This window comes from Schistocerca nitens, chromosome 2 (genome assembly GCF_023898315.1).
Source record: "Schistocerca nitens isolate TAMUIC-IGC-003100 chromosome 2, iqSchNite1.1, whole genome shotgun sequence".
NCBI classification, from domain to species: domain Eukaryota; kingdom Metazoa; phylum Arthropoda; class Insecta; order Orthoptera; family Acrididae; genus Schistocerca; species Schistocerca nitens.
Window position 1 is genome coordinate 84,546,896 of NC_064615.1, and position 14,892 is coordinate 84,561,787.

The following is a 14,892-nucleotide window of genomic DNA, read 5'->3' on the forward strand; positions in this document are numbered from 1 at the left end:
ATTTTAGAGATTCCACTTTCTAGTTCTGAAGGTACCTTAATACCTGCAGTGATTCATGGTTTCTCTAAAGACTTCGCAATACTGGACCTACTTTTTAAACTGCTTTGAAAAATGTTTACAAATGTACGAAGAACTGGCTTAGAGCCCGAATGTTTATGTTGTTCACAAAAGCATCATCTTCTAAACTTCACACATAAATTAAGGCCATAGAAGCATGGACTTTTATGAATGTATGAAAAATAGATTCTGGAAGCTAGAGTAAGAGTTTCTTTTAATCCTGTCTTTTCGAGTTCTTTTGGTGACATTTCCAAAGAAACTTTTATCCCCTAAAATACAACTTCATGAATCAAATCTAAATTTTCATACATTTAGCTTTAAAAATATTTTAATATAATGAAATATTTTCATAAAAAATTTCACACCATATTTCACCCCCTTAGGAGTTGAATTTCCAAAAACTCTGAAATGCTTTTTTTCCTGTCTGAGAAGCATAATACAAATGTTCTTAGATATAGTTTAAAAAAATGTTTCCATAGTGACATATTTTCATAAAAAATTTCATCCCCGGTTTCACCCCCTTAGAAGTTGAACGTCCAAAAACACTGAAAAATGTATTTTTTAATAACTAACTGAGAAGTCAAATACCAGTTTTCATTACTGTAGTTTTAAATATAGTTTATTAGTATTTTAATAATGATTTATTATCAAAAACATTTTTCATCCACTGTTTTATCCCCTTCGTGATTGAATTTCCAAAAATGCTGAGGCACGGATGTGTCAATGAATCAGTCAAGCTCTATTTCACGCCCTTCCAATAACACTGCACATGTGTTTTTTATTTCTAACCCCAAAATCAAACACCTGTTTTCACAGCTGTAGCTTTAAAAATGCTTTATTAGGGTTTTAATAATGATTTGCTTTCAAAAAAATTTTGCATATCGTTTCACCCCCATTGGGGTTAAATTTCCAAAAATTCTGAAATATATTTCTTTACTTCTGACTGAAAAACCAAATACCAGTTTTTGTAGTTCTAGCTTCAAAATTGCTTAATACTGTTGTAATCCATTCCTTCTGTATAACAGACTGTACAGTAAGGTATCAAAATATTTAACGAATGTTTCCCAATGTTTTATTGTTCAATATCAACTCACAGCTGCATGCTTCTATAATCTGTTATTCATAAAATATACCTATTTGTCTATTTTGGACTTTACATTCGTTTTTTATGGAAGTTACCACTCCTCCTCCATCTATATTTGGTCTGCATGAATATGCAGCTAAATTGTAACCACTTACTGTAAGATTATCTATTCCAGTGATTGTAAGATATTTGGACAGACAAATCTCATCACTTTCTTTAAAGTTACTGAGATCTTCCACACTAACAGTACCTACTACACTAACTACTTCACGTTTACCCCACAATATTCTGCTGAAACAAGTTAATTTCCCAATTTAAAAAGTTAATTTCCATCTACTCTGGTATGATAATGTGGGAATCTGTCCATTTAATTTCATTTAATATTGTCTGTTAGGTTAGGTTAGGTTAGGTTAGGTTAGGTTAGATCTGAATTCAAACAACAGGAGTTTTTCTTCTACTCAGTCAAGTATCACTTCCTTCTGTAGTGATACTTTGTGTCCCCATAAGTATACTTAAAACATAATTATTTATAGCTGCAGAGTTAATGTTGATTTATACTTATTTTATGGCGTTCGGTTTCTCTGTATAAGTAAAACAAAGTTGACTCTGTATTTGCCTGAAATTGAGGCAGAAATCCTTAGTCCTCACTGTTGTACAGTATCAGTTATTGCACTGCTCTTATTTTCACTCAATAGTGCTTGCATAAGCAATGGGAACAAGCTGAGAAAAAATCACACTGTTACAACAATGGTTTCACAATTTTTTAAACTTGGGCTCAAATCCTGCTGAGGTATCCATAGTCACCAGATGAGTGTCAGTAGTTAGTTGCTTTGATAGAGTGACTTTTTCTCTACTCTTCAATGTTACTAATGCTATTTCCTAAGCGCCTCACAGGCACTGGGTCAGTAACCTTGTATATAACAAAATTAAGTCATTTATATGATCAATTATGGAAGGAACTCATTGCTACCTTTGAGAAACTGTAAATCATTCTGGCCACTGCAAAAGAAATAGAAATTTTGAAAAAGGAAATCAGGTATCAATTCCATCAAGTCTTTTTTTACTCAACAATACCTGCTTACTAGGGAACTGTAGTAGGTCATAGCTACATATGACATTAATTTTGTCATTATACAAAAAAATTAATTACACAATGCAGCATACACTAGAATAAATTTAGAGAACAAAGAAACAAATGAAGGCAGAACATGATAGAAAACTAAAACCTGCAACTATTCTACATCTGGTTTGAACTCTATTAAGCCACTGACTGCCCTAGAATGTCTGTCAAGTCTCGCCATTTCCATAGCTGCTGACTAAACCACTTTTGGCACCACAGGTTCTACTATGAACCCTTCTGGATTTGGGTCCTGGCAGGGCTAAAGCCATCACAATGTCTTTCAGGCCCATATGCATGTCTACAACTATTTCCCACAGTCACTAAATAGGACAATATATACAGAAATTTTCACAGTATGCTTTATGGACTGTCCTGATCTTTGGGAATGTCTAAGTCACTGGCTCGCTCTTTAAGTTCCAGGACCGGATCGGCATCCTGAAGAGTACCAGTGACTGCAAAAGATGATATTCCTCTGAGTGACAACCAGAGGAAGCATCTGCTGTTCATATTCATTGGCACATGTGGTCCTGGAACTGCAGGAGGCTGCTGCGATGGCTCAGTCCTATTGGCAGATATTGTTCTAACAGTATATGGTTTCATTACACCACCTCTTCCCCCTGTTATAACTCTTCTGGCATTGCTCCTCCCATAGTGCATTGACTTAAATCTACTATTAAACTCCCAGGATTTTAGTGGTATCTTTTCATTTCACTTGTATGTATATTATTTGATATTCTGTCAACTGCACTCCATAGGTTTGTGTTTACCACCACTTCTTCCATGGTAATGTTAGATCTTATTGTGTTTTTACCAACACTGTAGTTTGGACACTGCAGCACAATGTGACCTGAGGTTCCCTCATGACCACAAGTGCAAAGATTTGTGGTGTGCTTTTGAATTCTTTTCAGGTAAACAGCATGTGGACCATGCCCTGTTAAAAATTGTATCATTCCTCTACTGGGGTTAATGTGCCTCAATTTTAGTATATTCCTGATGTTCAGAAATAAAGCATGAACTCTTCACACTGTATTCAATGAGTCTTATTTATGCTGCAACTCCTGCACCTTCCACTTCTGCAGGGCTAGCTTGTTATCAATAGTTGTACTGAATCAATAGTTGTACTGAAGGTATCAATCAGCCAAAGTAGGATACTTCTGTAACATTTGTAACAGAGCTGGTGCACCCATCCACTTGTGGCAAAGCCCACTATGGTAGGTTCCCACAGCATCCAATGGAAGTCTGTTCTGAGCTGCGCATTGTGTACCATGCTCTTTGTGTGACTGTTGCTATATGCACCATTAATATTACTTCTATTATGTTCTATTAAGACTGTTGCTGTTTATCGCTCCCAAAATTGTCCCTGCCTCAACCTACAGTAACCTACTATCTCCATACCATCCACCCAGCAGCCTCTGCCCCCTCTGTTCTGTCACCTTTTTCCAACTCACTCCCCTCTCCCTGACCCCCTCCTCTCAATTCTGCACTGCACTCTGCCAATGCATCCATCAATCTATTGCCCTTCTCTGCTCCTCTCCTTTCTGCTCTCTTTTCTCCCCTTCCCTCGCTCCCTCACAGCCTCCAGGGCAAAAGATTAATGTGTAACTTTCTTTTTCCTGTGCCTGTCTGCAACTCAGTGCATCATTTTTGCGATGGATAGCAATCTGTTCTTTCCATAGTTGTTGATATTCCAGCCTGGACTTTCCACTGTTTGAAAATATTTCTTCTTTCATCCAATAGCACACTGAGACATCGGGTTGTGTTACTACAGTGAACTGGAGCACTCTCCAGTCTTATCACTGGATTTCTAGTAGATGACAAATTTCCCATTAGTAGTTCATATGCTGTCTTATAGGCAGCAATAGTTCAATGCAGGTGCAGCATGCCTGCATTTCAGAAGCGCACAATTTGCTTCCTCTTGAGTTTGTCCCTGAAACTTCCAGATATTGCCACAAAAACATCATTAGCATACACCGCCATGCCATCTTCCTTTTCATCATTTTTTTAGTACCTGTAGAAGTGGTACAATAGTCAGATCCCAAATATGAGGTTGCTAACTGACTCCTGTGGCCAGCCTTTGTAATCTTCTTCAATATTTTGGTCTTCCCCGTGGTCCAATCAATTGTATGGCCCCTACAATATCTCAAAATGCTATAGTAGAGGCATTTAGTGATCTGGATGTGTCTCATTCTTTGGAAGATTGCTGGCCATCATAGATTGTCACAAGCCCCAGATAAATCAATTAATATGCTGCCATGTACTTCTGGTGGATCAAGTCCACTATTCTAAGAGTGTGGTTGATGGCGTTTTCTATTGATCTCACTTTTTGAGAGCTAAACTGTCATTGGCTAAGACCAACAAGCTCCCTGTGTAACTGTATTCTATCACACAAAAGACGCTCCTGCATCTTAGTCAGCGTATTAAGCAGACATATTGGTTTATAGCTCTTTGGTTTGAGAGGGCTCTTGCTTTCTCCTTTTTTATTATTACAACTTCACCCATTTTCCAAAATTGTGGAACTCTCCCCAGAAGAAATGCTTCGTTCAACAATGTTAGGACTGGAGCAGTATAGGTTGTGATATTATGTAGTACTTCCAGATGGAGCCCATTGGGCCTGGTGCTTTGTTTCTCTTAAGCTCATATACTGCCTTAATCACCTCTTCTTGTGTGAGGGGCAGTACTTGCGTATTGTTCTCATAGTCTTCTGACAGAAAGTCCCTAAGATTTTTTCATTCATGAGTATCAGCAATTGGTATGTCACTGGGTAAAGTGATTTTCAGCAGATGCTGATGCAGATGAGCCACTCCGTTAGTGGGTCATGGCATCAATTTTCTTCTGCACCATTTATTGGGCTACTGTAGTCTTCTCTGTAAGAAGTTTATATGTCTTCCCTCATACATTCAGTTCAATGTATGTCCTCACATACTGATCCCAATGCTATTGTTTATTTTCAAAGAATCTGGTTTTGTACTCACTCTTGACATTCCTACATACACTATGTATCTGGGCACCTGGCTGAAAATGACTTAAAAGTTCATGATGCCCTCCATTGGTAACGCTGGAATTTAATATGGTGTTGGCTCACCCTTAGCCTTGATTACAACTTCCACTCTCACAGGCATACGTTAAATCAGGTGATGGAAGGTTTTTTGGGGAAGGGCAGCCCATTCTTCACAGAGTGCTGCAACGAGGAGAGATATCAATGTCATTCAGTGAGGCCTGGCACATAGTTGATGTTCCAAAACATCCCAGAGGTGTTCTATAGGATTCAGGTCAGGATTCTGCATAGGCCAGTCCATTACATGGATGTTATTGTCATGTAACAACTTCGACATAGGCTGTGCATTATGAACAGGTGATCGATTGTGTTGAAAGATACAATCGCCATCCCCAAATTGCTCTCCAGCAGTGGGAATCTCCAGCAGTGGGAATCAATGTAGGTCTGTGCTGTGATTGTGCTTTGCAAAACAACAAGGAGTGCAAGCCCCATCCATGAAAACCACAACCGCACCGTAACCCCACCACCTCCGTATTTTACTATTGGCCCTAGATACACTGGCAAATGATGTTCACCGGTCATTCGCCACACCCACACCCTGCCATCAGATCGCCACGTTGTATACTGTGATTTGTCACTCCACACAACGTTTTTCCACTGTTCAATCATCCAATGTTTATGCTCCTTACACCAAGCGAGGTGTCGTTTGGCATTTACCGGTGTGATGTGTGGCTCATGTGCAGCCGCTGACCATGAAATCCAAGTTTTCTCACTTCCTGCCTAACTGTCATAGTACATGCAGTGGATCCTGATGCAGTGTGGAATTCTTGTGTGATGGTCTGGACAGATGTCTGCCTATTACACATTACAACCCTCTTCAACTGTTGGCAGTTTCTGTCAATGAGAAGATGAGGTCATCCTGTACGCTTTTGTGCTGTACATGTCCCTTCACGTTTCAACTTCACTATCACATTGGAAACAGTGGACCTAGGGTTGTTTAGGAGTGTGGAAATATCACATACAGACGTATGACACAAGTGACACCCAAACACCATACAGACGTATGACACAAGTGACACCCAAACACCAGACCACATTTGAAGTCTGTGACTTCCGTGGAGTGCCCCATTCTGCTCTCTCACAATGTCTAATGACTACTGAAGTTGCTGATATGGAGTACCTGGCAGTAGGTTGCAGCATAATGCACCTATCTGTGCGGAGTTAATTTAGGGGCGACTAGACACTTCAACAAGAACAACAAACAATAGGATTAGCATTGCCTCAACTTAACAAATAGCTTCTACTCCCCTAATGTTACACCAATGCCCATTCCCAACTGGCCATAGTTGATTGGTTAATGGAGATGGGTGCCTTCAATAACAGCTCACACAACATTACTGATTTATGTAATTTATTAATGATAGTTCTCTGAAAAACAAGTCTAAAAACACTTCATTCATAGAAACGCTGGTTAAATAACTGTTCCTTTGATAAATCGGGTAATAAATTCTCAACCAATAACAGTAGCAAACAACATCACTTCAAAATAAAAACTTACATAATCCTAATGGTAGAAAGGTATCTTACTATAAAAACTTACATAATCCTAATGGTAGAAAGGTACCTTACAAACTTCAAAATTCATTTTCATTTATCATGCACATATAAAAACGTATCCAAAACTCACACTTAGCATATTTGTCAAATTCCAGTATTTATAACCTGCTGAACTACAGCACACAACTGATAATTTCAAATCTGTCCAATGAGCAGTCCTGATAACAGAAAATTATGTTCACAAATAAGACATATAATAACTTTATGACAACGCCCATCAGGCATTGGCCACACTTTTACACAGTCGTAAATTCCGTTGAAAAGTGAGAGTTACTGCTCAATCTCCACACAGTTAAGTAAACTAACACCACAGAAGTCACTGAAGGTTAATACACTTATCGTATTCCACTTCTTTCTTCTCCAGTATCATGACATCCTTATTGTGGGCAAACATGCTACAGCATAGTGTGTTCAAGTTGGGCCCATGCTGTTTTGTTTATCTGCCATGGCAAAACACCCACAAATAACATCGGCCACAGCTCGCTGTAAATTGTGTCCTTACAAATGCAGAGCCCACAGCTTATCGTTCCACAGCACCATTGAATTCTCTAGCGTCTCAGTTTCACCATCAGTTCATTACCATGGAGTGCCAAAATTATTAATGCACAATTCAGACCATCCGGACCTCAACACTCTTCCGTTCTGTCTTCGCTCGGTACTCTCTAACCCTCCACTCCTCGTTGCCAGAGGGCCACTAGCCGCCAACGGGGCACCCCAGTATCTCTGGCGAGGCCAATATCCACCTTAACACTCGCGGCCAGAACACAGTCATGCCGAAAATTGGCACATACTCCCCACCCCCCTTAATTGCCGATCACGGATCCCTTAAGTTGCCAGAATGAATAAGTGATGGACCCGGCTTTATCTGAGAGAGATGAGCTGTTATTGTCTTTCCTTGCTGGGGGTCCATCAGCATAAGGGTGACCAGTGTTATAAAACGTCTAGTAACGTATGGCCTGATGAAATGCGGGAGGTGTTTTTCAGTAACATTAACCACCTTGCTGCTTATGGCCTGGAAATTTCTTATATACACTGAATCTCCCAACTTATACGGGTTTGGCCGTCGCCACTCATCGTAATGCTTTGCGCAAATCTGATGACCCTTAAGAATATTGCACTTTGCCCTTTTCCACTGATTCACCAGCTGCTGAGGCTCAATGTGCTCAGGTAGCAGATCCCTAATGGACCATAGGTTACTCAGAGGAGTCGAAATCTTGAAGTTCAATATGAGCTCCGCAGGAGTCAACAAATGCGTTTCATGCGTGGTCGTGTTAAATGCCATCATAAGCCAAGGTAGCTTGCGATCTCAGTTCTCCTGGTCTTTACTGTGATAGGCAATTAAAGCCACCCTGAGATTGCGATTTACCCTTTCGGCGTACAATGGGTTTGGGTAATAGGGAGTAGTGGTGCCATGGGTAATGCTCATTCCCATGCGAAACTACTTAAACCCTCCTGAAGTCAAACATGAAGCACTGTCACTAATCAAATACTGTGGCGGTCCAAACATGCCAAATATATTTTTCAAATTCTGTATCACAATTTTAGTCATTGCTGCCCTAGTGTGATACATCCAAGTAAACCTTGTGAAGGCATCTATACGTACTAGGATGTACTTGTTACCTTTCTCAGATCAAGGTAAAGGCCCTACAAAGTCGATGTACATTTTCTGAAGGGGATAGTCTGCAGGTACAGATTCCAGCCACCCAACCCTACCATCCTGTGCTGGTTTGGCAGCAGCATGCACCTGACATGTACTAACATTGTGCTTAATATCTTTATCCATTTCCTTCCATATGAAATGCTGACAAATTTTTGCATGAGTTTTAAATATTCCCAAATGTCCACCCACTGGTGATTCATGAAAACATTTAAAACATGCCAGAAGATGAAAACTTCCACTTGAAATTCAGTAAACAATTGAAACCAGCCAGTAGTGTGGAATGGAACAATTTGATTCAAATAAATTAACTGCCTCTACAGAAAAAATTAATAAAAGCAGAATTTCTTTTGCAAACCAACAAAAATAACTTCATTGTTCTGTAAAATGATTGTCAATAACATGGAAGTAAAATAAAATCAGAAAACTACAACTAATAACACGTTTTAGTTTTCTGTAATTATGTGAATGTATTTTAATTCATGTGATAGCTCCCACCACATAAATCTGTTTTGTTTTCATTTTGAATGACAGCTTAAATGAGGATAAAATAGCATAATCATGAAATGTGAACACGGATCATGTGGAGACTACCCTCCTGCTACAACTCAGACTGCTCTGCGCACACATTCGATTCTAGCAGCTTGGGCATGCTAGAAAAAATTTTGTGGGTAGCATTTGGCTGTTTGCTGCTACTGCTTATACAGCTAACAGCCACATTTGAAGTAGCCAGAAGTGGGAGTAGGTACTGCTTATCTGTGACTTCAGCTCTGAGCAAGCACGTGAGCTGCTTGCAACTGATCAAATGAAACTAATGTAAACAGCTGTCATGCCACGCTTATTGAAAGCAGTTCGTTGTTATGAAGTACTGCATAGTTTTCTCCCTAAAGCCTTTGACACATTTTGCTGTTGGCAGACACTTGTGTGTGTACTGTTTTGTTGTAAATGGCACACTTTCTTTGCAACTGAAGTTTCATTTTGGTGTTTTTCTCTCTTTTGTGTTTCATTGCTGCAGTAGCAGATTGTACGATCTAATAGAAGTGACATCTATTCCCACATAAAAAATGTCTCTGCAAGATAACTTACAAATGTGTAGGGTTTAACAGTTATTGTAAAGAGTAGCATGGAATGGTCTATATATCTAGCGTCAAAGAGTATCTATAATGACAAATACTAGTCACACAGAATGTTTAAACACCACTGTACACATGCGTTTGCAGTGACAGAATGAGATGCTACATGACTCCCCCCCCCCTCCCCCCCCCCCCCCAGTGTTAATGATATTGGAGATTAAACTACACATGTCATCCTGCACACATTAGCAATGCCTTTGTGAAACCTGGCACTGTGCACTGGAGTCGGTGGTTCCAGTGGGATGTGAGGTACAAGTCTTCAGCATCATTTTCTTCTCTGAGCCTTGTGGCATCCGTAGTGTCTCATGGTGGCTGTAGGGTACGGGGTTGTTTTCTGGTGCTATATTCTTGTCTTCTTGTTTGCCTCCTGCAGTCCTTGCTGTGTCTAGTGTGCCAAAAAACACTGGCTTGAGTCAGTCCAGTGCAATGGTGGTAGGCATACCATTTATTCTAATCTGGACTGTGTGGTTGCTTCTGCTAATCACCAGATACAGTCCATCATATGGTGGTTGCAACGGCTTGCACACTGCATCATTGCGTAAGAAAACGTGACCAAAATGATCGGGATTTGCAAACACAAATGAGTGTCTTCCAGCCTGACTTCTGGGTGCTGTTGGTCTAAGCTGCTGTATGTGCCCTCGTAAACTAGCAGCAAAGTCTGATGCATCGAATATATCATCTACCATGCTCCTGGCAAATGTAATGTTTGCCCATACACTAGCTCTGCTGCCATATGCTTTAGATCACTTTTGAATGGCATCCATAGTCTAAGGGGTACAATAGGTATTGCCTCCATCCATTTCTGTGTCGTGTGGCATCGCGGAGCAGCTTTCACTTATTGTCATCCCTGGTCTGTGGTAATTCATAGTGGTACACTGAACTGGGCAACCCAATTATGAAAATAATGTCTGTGCCATGGTTTCAACAGTGATATCCTTCATGGGGAATGCTTCACGCCACCTGGTAAATCAGTGCACAACCGTAAGACAGATATAGCCTTCTGAGATTGTGAGCAGTCCTACAATATTGACGTGAACATGTTCGGAACATTGATTTGGTGGCAGAAATGCACCAAGTGGCGCTCTGACATGCTGCTTGATCTTGTTCCTCTGACATACAATACTTTGCTTGACAAATATCTTGCAATCTGTGTGCATTACAAGTAAGACAAAACTTTTTTTGACCAATCTAATAGTGGCTTGTACTCCTGGATGTGCCAGATTGTGTACTGCTGCAGTTGTTTGTGCTCGAAAGTGTTGTGGCACAAATGGATGTGCTTTCAGTCCATACAGGTCATAATATGATTCAACATTTGCTTCAGGGATCATGACACATTTTAACTTCAGTTGTCCTGGTTGTTGCAACGTATCTTGCAACTCTTTATCACATTGTTGGGCCTGTGCCAGGGCATCAAAATCAATGGTAGCTGCTATGCTTCAACATGTGAGCATGTGTCTGCTGGCGCATTCACAACCTCTACACGTGATAGTGCATCTGCTGGTATGTTCAGCTTCTCTTGTACATAAACAATGCAGCTGGAGAGTTGGCTAATGTAATCTAAATGGTGTAGTTGCCTTGAAAATGCTTTCTCTGGTTTTACAGCAGAAGCGTACGTTAGAGTCTTGTGATCTGTATGAATAGTGAACTGTCGGTCCTCTAGTAAATCCCTGAATTTCTTGTCTGCAGCGAAAGCTGCATACAGTTCGGGGTCATAGGTTGCCCAACATTGCTGTGAAGCTGACAACTTGTGACTGAAGAATGCTATGGCTGCCAATAATGCTCAACCCGTTGTTAGAGTGCAGTTCCAATGGTGGCAAATGAGGCATCGTCTATAAGTGCAAGTTGAGCCTGTGCCATGGGGTGTGCTAATTGTTCAGCCTCTGTAAGTGCTGTTTTTATGGCTTGAAAAGCATTGTCTTCCTCGCTTGTCCAATGCAACCTGTCGTTTGGCTTTGATGTGACCTTAAGAAATTATCAATGCATAATTGTATACAGATCTTTGGTAAAAATTTATGACCTCTACAAATCAGCATGGCTCTCCGATTGTAATGGGGTGAAAGTACTTGTTTCAGGCTTCCACTTTATCTTGTGGCGGTCAAACACCATGCACATCTACCATGTAACCCAGAAATTGCTCTTCCCTCACAACAAAAGTACACTTTGAAGGATTAATTACTAAGCCTTGTGTGCTCAAACGATTAAATATCTGAGCCAGACGATGTAAATGTTCTTCTTGTTACAGACATCACCAAAATGTCATCAGTACACAATCTGGCACATGCAGGAGTACAAGCCACTATTACATTGGTCAAAATGTCAGTAGACATCATAAGAGAAGTGATCTCATCCATGAAACACTGAAACATCTGTGCCACACTGCACAGACCAAAAGGTATCCTAGTGAACTTGAATAGACCAAAACGTGTTGTGACTGTTGTCTCGGGAATATCTTCTACGGCAGTGGGGAGCTGATAATATGCCTGGACTAGAACAGTAGTGGAAAATATAGTCTTACTATGAATGTTGGCAGAGGAGTCTTCTATATATGGCACAGGGTACCAATCCGGGATGGTCCTCACACTGAGTTGCCATTAATCATCACACGGTGCCATCCATTCTTCTTCATAGGTACCACATGGACTGGGGCTGTGCAGCTGCTCCTCAAAACTCTGCAAATGACTATTTACAGCATGCTGTGGAATTTCTGCTTCACCACTCACAATTTCTCTGGTGTCAAACGTCTAGGTCTAGTGAGAGATGGTGGGCCTGGCATGGTCAAAAATGTGATGCACTGCTGCGTGTTTAACCAGCAGGAGTGTAGGCAACTGATGCATGACTTCGGGAAATTCTTTTAGTAATATTGTGTATAGTGTATCTCTTGTGACCGTATGTGCTGTCATTGGAGTAATGCTACGCACCTTCCCTGGAGTATTCAGATTCGTAGTGGAATCGATACATTGCTTGTGTCATAAAAGCATAAGAAATCGGCTCCTATGCTATGCTGTGATATATCTGCTACTGTGAAGCATCACTCACATGTATGGCATAGTCCAATGTTAAGTAACAATGTGAGCTGACCATATGTTTTAATCTTAGAGCTGTTAGCAGCAAACAGACAAGAACCACCAGAGTTGTGGCATGATACACAAGTTACCGGGTACAAAAACACTTCTGCCCATGTTCTCTAGTTTAAGTACTTTCATGTTGCGGTCTCTGTGACACAAAGTCGACATTAATTACTAGTATGAGCAGCTGTTGCTGGCGCATTTTGCACTTCATGTTTCCTCTTGTGTGGTGGTGTACACTTTCACGCTTCACTGGGGAATTTCTGTTGGTACCAGCATACATTCTGCACCGATGGCGAGTGGTTACGACCTCTTGACAATAGGTGGCTTGGTTGCTGACATGTGTGTCCCATTTTTAATGCAGCTATTTGCATGGTAAGCTCCGCTAATTGCGACTGGAGCGATGCTAGTGTCACTGCAGATGTATTCCCTTGCCACAGTGTCAGTGCTGACACATTTGTTGTGGAATACAGATTGATGATCCTGTCCGCTGTTTGCATTAGTGGATTTAAATCACCCGTGCACACTGCCAGAATTTTTTCAGTGTCTGAGGGTAATCGAGACAACCAAATATTGCTTGCCATTATGCGCAAACGATGTAAAAGTTGTGACGGAGTTTGATCGTCGAGCTCCTCCAGTCGCTTCGGTTCCATCTGTGACAGGCGTGACACTAGCACCTTCTTCATTGACGTATACCAATCAGCATTGGGTGGTACAACAACGATGTCGTGCACCCTAGCAGCTGCATCTTCTTTTAGTGCTGTGATTACATAGCTATACCTCATTTTGTCTGCTGATATCTGCGCAAGGACGAGCTGGCTTTCAAGCTGTGCAAACTGCAACTGCATGTGTGTTACCAGAACGGCTGGGGTTTAATTGTAACCCTATTAATCATGCTGCTCATAGCTGGCTAAAGGGTGACAGGCAGATTGTCCATTTTCATGTGAGAACGAGCATGGTGTGGCTGACGCAGAAGTAGCGAATGCTCACTTTATGATGCAGTGTGGAACGCTGAAGCTGATGAGGTTGTATTATTGTGTTATCATGTCAGTGTCACCACATATCTAGGATCTGATAGAACTGAACATTTATTTCCAAATAAAACATGCCTTCAAAAGATAGCTTACAAACGTGGAAAGTTTAAGTTACTATAAAGAGCGGCACAGACTAGTCTATATATCTAAAGTCAAAGAGTAACTATAATCACAAATACTAGTCCCACAAAATGTTTATACGCCACTGTATACTCACATTTGCAGGGACAGAACAAGATGTTACAAGGCTAAAGTAAAATTCTTTGTTTGAGTATGTTTTTATCAGTCAAAATTACAAAAATTTAACTGAAAACTGTAACAATAAAAAATTCCTGGAATTTTAGAAAATTCCCATTACTCCAGATGAAAAAATTCCCAGGTATTTCCTGGATGTCCTAAGGCTTATACACCCTGTAGAATGTTCTATGGCATGTGGTTACGTTATTGAGAGCTTGTTGCCTAGCAATTGCCTTGTTGTATTCACCCTTTTCCACCCAATTTTCATAAAATCTTTAATGATAAATTATAGTTATACCTTTTGAAAAATGGCTAATATTAACATTATATCTGACACAGGGCAAAGAATATTTGACTCTGCTAACATGAACAAAACGATTAATCAGAGAAATGTTGCAGACAGCAAAAGTGAATCCACATTCCAGCAGTGTGATAATATTTCACAAAGAAGTGATGAGCCAAATTTGGCAGAAAATTCTCTTGGAGCAAACATTTCAGGAGATTCATACGACAGGTGACACATTGTCACAATTACTGAGTGAAACTTTCTTTCTTCTTCTGAACAGTCTTGTCAAAGAGGCAGTACTGGGGTTGAATGTTCATGTTAGTTTGATGATTGAGAAGCAAGCAACAGCCAATAATAATACCACATCACCAATGCAGTATGATGCATCCCTAAGTGAAGCAAGCAACATAAATTTGCTGCTTAAATATATGCAACCAATGCTAAGTCAACAAGGCATTATAGGTAAGCAGTTTGAACAAATGGATAACTTAAACAAATGCTTGGTGAACAGCAGAAGGTTTTGAACAGATTAGACAGTCTTACAAAACAACAAAGTACTTTACAGAAACTTAATGATTGGATTGAGTTAGGAGCTTTTTATAGTAAT